Source organism: Rhinolophus sinicus, linkage group LG10 (genome assembly GCF_036562045.2).
Source record: "Rhinolophus sinicus isolate RSC01 linkage group LG10, ASM3656204v1, whole genome shotgun sequence".
NCBI classification, from domain to species: domain Eukaryota; kingdom Metazoa; phylum Chordata; class Mammalia; order Chiroptera; family Rhinolophidae; genus Rhinolophus; species Rhinolophus sinicus.
Window position 1 is genome coordinate 110,447,049 of NC_133759.1, and position 6,186 is coordinate 110,453,234.

The 6,186-nt window shown below is 68.1% G+C and overlaps 1 long non-coding RNA gene across 3 annotated transcripts in view; it reads right to left on the reverse strand.

Moving 5' to 3' along the window:
* Positions 1–5,601, reverse strand: part of LOC109455710 (protein ELFN1) — a 64,989-nt gene extending 59,388 nt beyond the window's left edge. For 2 of the 3 annotated variants that reach the window (XR_002138703.2, XR_012489939.1), the window contains exon 1: positions 4,795–5,601. This is a non-coding gene — a long non-coding RNA (protein ELFN1). Of the gene's footprint in view, positions 1–778; positions 945–4,794 lie in introns of those variants that run through there. The other variant, XR_012489938.1, reaches the window with a different exon arrangement.
* Between the last annotated feature and the right edge of the window lie 585 nt (positions 5,602–6,186).

Below are 6,186 nucleotides of genomic sequence, written 5' to 3' on the forward strand. Positions count from 1 at the left end.
GGAAATTGAGGCTCTGAGAGGTTCTCTGGCCCAAGGTCACACAGCCCACCCCTGTAACAGTATGATTTCGATGAGGCTGTTGGTCTGTGCTGGAGGGGAAACACCTGTGAGGACCCACCCTAAGAGGCAAGCAGGCGACTTGCGGATTTTAAAGGATGGAAGTGACCCGTCTTTAGCAGAGCTTGGAGCACGGAGGCTCAGCATCATCACCCAAGGAATGACGCTGACAACGGGTCCAAGGTGGGGGTGGAAGGGGGAGAACATCGACCAAGTTCAGAGCAAAGGCCCCCACCCCACGCCAGGGGTTTGACTCCTCCGCCAATGAACGCGGCCCCTTCCAGGTGTGTGGCTGGACCGTCCCCGGTGTCGAGTGAGGCGGCGCGCAGCAACCGGAGGGCGGGCAGTCGGGGCGAGTGAAGCGGCCGGGGATACGGGTCAGGGACCACGGCCGCGGAGGGTCGAGCTCAGGGAGCAGCAGGTTTGGGGCGTCGCGCCGGGTGCGACGGCCCGGGGGGGGGGGCCGCCGAGGGGACACAGGTGCTGGGGAAGGGGCAGGTCCTAGCTAGGGCACCGTTGTGCGGGGTGCAGCCGCGACCGGGGCGGCAACGGGTGGGACCCCGACCCAGACCCCCGCTCTGCCGGGCTCAGCCGAGCGTCCGCTTCGCCGCCAAGTTCTTCCAACTTTGCCTGCTGCGCTCGGAGGACTCGCCGCCCCGGGAGTAGCCGGAGTCCCGCGCCCCTAGCCCGGGCCCCGCTCGGACGCGGGCTCCGCACTTACCTGCCCGCCGCCGCTGTTCTGGTGCTGCGCCCGCCGCCGCCGTCCTTCAAGCTCCAACTTCGCTCCGGGGATTGAAATTCCTCCCCAGCTTCGCCCATCGATCCGCGCGCGGCCCCGCCCCTTGCCTCGCCGGCAGGGGGGCCTCGTTCTCGCGCGCCCTCCCCCTCCGCTCCCTCCCTCCCCCTCGCTCCTCCCTCCCACCCCTTCTTCCCGCAGGAGTCCTGGAGTCCGGCTCCGAATCTCGCCCTCGCCCTCGCCCCCTCCTTCCCGAAGCCCCTCGGCTCGCCTGGCCTCCCGGCCGCCTCGCTCCTTCCCTCCTCGGCCTTGGAGCCGAGAGGGGGAGGGGGGCAGAGCAGGGGGAGGTACTAGAAAGCGCAGGAGGGTTCCTCGCGGTCCCCCCTGCCCTTCCACCCACCCAGTGGCGGCGGAGGCAGGGGTGGCACTCGGGGTGGGGGAGCGCGCAACAGCCGTGGCCTGGATGAGCCACCCGCGCGACCCCTCCACATGAAACAAAGCCCAGGCGTTCTCAGGACCCGGGTCGGCGCGGCCCACATCGGAGAAGGCAGGGACGCAGGGGCAGGGAAGGGAACGCAGGGGGCCGATGGGGACACGCCGGCCCCCCTCCCCAACCCTGGCCCCCTTCCTTCCCTTACTCACCCCACCTCTGGGATTACTCCGGGACGCTCTCGCACACTCTACCCTCTTAGTTTGACCCTCACAACCTGCGTGTGCGGAAGCCCCCCTTTCCACACGTTACAGGCGAGGAAACTGAGGCAAGAGAGGCCCCGAGGCTTGCCCCACGCCACTCGGCGCGTGCGAAGCAGAGCGGGAGAAGCAGTCTTGACCCCCAGGACGATCCCTCCACCCCTCCGGACTCTGCCCCGGCAGTGCCCTCGGCCAGCCGGGCTCGGCGGCCGGCCCGCGCCTCAAAGCCCACCCGTGTCCCTGCGCAGCCCGGTCAGTCCCCGCGGCGCGCGCGCCCCCTCCCCGCTTCCTGTCCCCCGCCCGCTTCTGATTCTCGGCCTCAGTACCCCCGGCACGCTCTCCGCTCCCCGCCAGCAGCTGGGCAATTCACCGAGCATACAAAAGAGTTGACTCAATTCAAAGGCAGCAAATCAAGATAAATCCTATAGTGTGTGGGGACCGGAGAGGGATGTGAGCGAGCAAGCACAGCACACGCCAGCCCTATAGACTGGGCCCCCCACCCGGCATGCCTGGGCACAGAAGGGTGGCCAGGTACAGGGAGTGGGCGCTGAGCTGCCCTCCCTTCCCAGGCCGGAATTCAATGCTTTGTGCCCCCCTCCTGCTTGCCAGGTGGGGCTCCTTTGAGGGGTGCTGAGCCATAAGGGGCTGTTGGGACAGAAGCCGGTGTGCCCCATGATTACAAGTTCTGGGGCACACATCACAGCTCGGGGGCCGGGGGAGGCATGCGGGGAAAGGCAGTCGGGCCATTCTGGGCCTCTGAGCGGCTGTGCTCTCCTTGGACTGCCCCCATTCTGACCCCTATCCCAGCAGGTGCAGGCCAAGGGCAGGCCTTAATTGTCACCAGACAGATACTGCAAGCCTCAAATGTGCCAGGTCTGGGCATAGGGAACTGAGTGGGTGGTGAGAGGGCTCCCCTTTTCTCCCTGATGTTTAAGAGCCCCCACCCTCACCCCACCCAACCCCGCAGCTGCAGCTCCCACTGAGGAGAAACTGGTCACTCTCAGAAGGTCCAAGAAAGCAGCCTTCCAGCCTCTGGCTTCACCAGCCCTGTGACAAGGAGGGACTCACTGCCCCAGGGCAGCCTTTCTTAGGCAAACCCCTGCCAGAGTTGGCTGACTCCCCCTTTCCAGCCGGTTCCCCCAGGCCTGCCGGCCAAGCAGGATAGGGTTGGCATTTGATGGGGGTCTCCAGGGTACCGGGAACTGCGATGGGTGCCTGCCCAGAGTTATATCACGACCTCCTCCCTACGCCCCAGGCCCAAGGGCTGTGAGCCCATTTCTGCGGTGTGCAAGCTGAGGCCAGAGGCCCTTGAAGCGCACTGCCTCACTCCGCCCTGCAAGTATGTGACCACCCAAGGTCAGGGTTCTGTGGAGGGGCTCAGAGGTCAACTGGAGGGGCGGTACCGGTTTCCGCTGGAGGGTACCAGTACCCAGCGGATCTGGGAGCGGGTGGGCTCAGAGAGCTAAGCAAAGAGTTGGGGGCACAGCTGACTGGAGCTGGGACCCAGCTTCAGAGGCTTTGCCCGCAGTTAGGCACCCCTCCCTGAGGTGAGGCTTCGCCGTCCAGCTGCGACCTCATCCCCTGAGTCTCGGCTAGGTCGCCCCTCCCCCGTGGCCGCCGATTGGCAGCCTGCGTGTAAGTCATTAATTCTCTTACAGAGACCCGGCGCCGCCACCGCGAGGACATCCGTCAGGGACCCCATCTGCGCTCCACAGGGGGGTGGGCTACCTCACCCAGACCCGGAGCAGGGGGACGATAGTCACCTCGCTCACTGAAGCTCTGAGGTAGAGAGAGCCCGGCAAGCGAGCGCTGGAGGGCGCTGGGGTCCCGGAGGTAACGGAGGGGGCGGGGCAGGCGACCAGCCCTGGGAACCAAGACCCCCCCCCAAGCTGCTACCGGGCTGGACTTGCAAACGGGGTGACGGGAAGAAGTACCCTGGACCCCGCCTCCAAATCCTCAAATCAACTGAAGCTTCGGGTGGGGTTGGGGGGACTAAATCCTCCAGGGCCTTCTGGGAGGCACAGGAAGACGACGCTGGGATGGGGCCACCAGGACGTTGCCCCTCCCTGCACATGCAGCGGAAGCTACACCCCCAAACCCTCGCAGAAGCCTTGCAGGCCCCTCTGCTCTCCACCGCGACCACCCCGTTCTCCACGGCCCCTCAGAGGGGCTGGTGACCGGGCAGCGGTGGGTGTGTGTGTGTGCTGCGCCCCTGAGGGTGGGGTGGAAGGAAGAGACGCTGATGTGAGCAAATTCCCGCTCATCCCCAGGCAGTCTGGCCCCAGGGACCCACACCCACCCAGGAGGAGAGCTCGGTTGGGGACTATGCTGGAATCATGCCGGTCTCGCCCCAGCCTCTGGCTGATGGGGCAACCACAGGCCATACAGGGCAGTTTGAGAAGAGAAAAAGTTGGGGGCACACCCCGAGCCTGGAGAGGAAAGAGTGGGAGGAGAGCAGGGGACTTGGAGGGAAGAGCGGCAGGCTGGGGACCATAATAGCTGGGGAGGGGTCAGCTCTGGGCCTGGGGTCACATCCCAGCCCGCAGCCAAGCCCAGCTCCGCGGCTTCCCCGGCGGGGAGAGGTTCGGGTCACCGGCGCCTATTAATAGCTGTGAGCGGATCTGTCCCGCAAACTCGGCAGCAGCAGAGCGACAGAACCGGGGGAGGGGGTCCTGTAACCCCCTCCAAGGGCTCCAGCGGCGCGGGAAGGAGCTCTACCCTACTCGGCACCCACAGTCCACTCCCTGGGTGCCCTCTACTACGATATGGGGCTCCAGATGGAGGGGGCAGTCTCCGCGCCAACTTGGGGCGCCGCGGATACCAACGTACACTCGCAGATAAGACCAACCCCCTCCCCCGCTCCCTACCCAGCCCGCCTTCGCTCTCACAGAGCTCAGGAAAGTTTCGGGGTCCCCACGGCGCCTCCTAGACCGAGGGGTCCGGCGTCCCCACCCTTTGGGCCGAGGCGTCGGGGAGGGAAGTTTGTCCGCCGGGGCTCGGCGACCGCTAACTTCGGGTGCTCCCGCCTCACAAGTCGGGGGTAGAAGGAGCCCAGGCACCTTGGCCCCAACGCGCCGCAACCGAAGCCCGGCGGGCGGGGGACTCGGCCCCCGCGCGGCCGCTCAGGGCAGGGCGCCGGGGCTGGGGCGGACGGGACTGCGAGAGCCGCCGGGGACCTGCGCCCGCCCCCGCTGCCGCCCGGAAGAGCATCTTCCCCGCCTCCCCCAGGGGCGGAGACCCACTGGCCCCGCACCTGCCGCAGAGAGGACCCCCGCCTCTCTCAAGCCCCTCCCCCACAAGCCCCTTCCTACCTGGGCCGGGGCGCTGGCGCCGGGCTTCAGGCGCGGGCAAAGGGGAGCGGAGCGCGAGTGCTCAGGTCCCCGGAGCGCCGCGGCGGCTTCCCCTGCTTCTTCCTCCTCTTCCTCCTCCCGGCTCGCCGGCTCCAGACAGATCTCCTCCCCCTCGCGCCCAGCCCGCCCCTCCCGGAGCCCGCCGGGCTGGGCTCGGCCTGCGCGGGAGAGCCGAGAGGAGCCGGCGGGAGCCGGGCTGCGGCGCTCACTGCGTCAAGCGCGGGGCGAGCGCGGGGCGGCGGCGGGGACCGCGCGCTTCTTGTCCGGGGCTGGCCGGGCAGGCGGGGCAGCCGCGGCGCGGGCGACGCCGAGGGGCCGGGTGGCTCCGGCTCGGGCTCCGGTGCGGGCGCGGTGGCGGCAGCGCGGAGATTGTAGCGCATTCTTTCTGAGCGCGATCGAAGGTTTCGTGTAGGAGCGGAGCGGGGAGGGCTGGAGGAGGAGCGGGCGGCGCTGTCGCTCCCGCACGTCGGTGGACTGGGGGTGTCCAGAGGGTGACACGGGAGGGGAAGTTGGAGCATGCCGCGGGGGCGAGGTGGGGAGCCCGAAGGCAGCCTCGCCCCCTCCCTCTGGCCCGCCCCGCGCACCCCCTACCCCCGCCCCAGGCCACCGCTTGGAGCAGAAGCCGCGGAGGTCTGGCAGTCAGGACACTTGGTGGCGTTGGGAGGTGGGCACGGGGGGCGGGGATGTGCACGCGCTTTCGGACACTGCCATGTGCACACACACCCGGGGATCCGCGTGAAAGTTGACCCCAAGTCAGACCTTGTATGGACGCGCGCGACCGCGAGTGCAAATGCTCAGCCCGCAGGGGCGCGCGTTTCGGGGGGATGGGGAAGGCCGTGCACATTCAGGGGTGGGGACTGGGGGGTGGTCCGGCCCTCAGGGACTTGCCCTCTCCCAGACCGCGGGCCCCCACACACAGGGCCCCTCCTACTGCTGGTTCCCCTTTCCACTGGGAGGAAGGAGGGGTCAAGGGATTGGCCGGGCCCCTTCTAATGCTCTGGAGGTTCAGTTTAGCGGATTTCCCTCCCACTGATCCCCCTTCCCCTGCATTCGCCTCCCGAATCCCCGGGGGTCCGAAAACGCTCGGTCGGCCTCTAAACTGGGTTCTAAACCCGCAGCCCCCTGGTCGCCCCGAACCCGCCCTGAGCGACCATTACGCCTGCGGGGGCGGTTCCCACAGCCGCCCGCCCCTGTCCCAGCCTGCGGCGTGCAAGTTGGGTGAAAATTCCAAACCAGGCTCAAGAGCGCCCCCGCCCGGCACGGTCTGCACACCGCTTCCCCAAAGGCTGGGTTCGGAGCTGCGGAGCCGGGACTCCGGCGGGCGGACGCCGGGCGCGACCCCCCAGACATCGC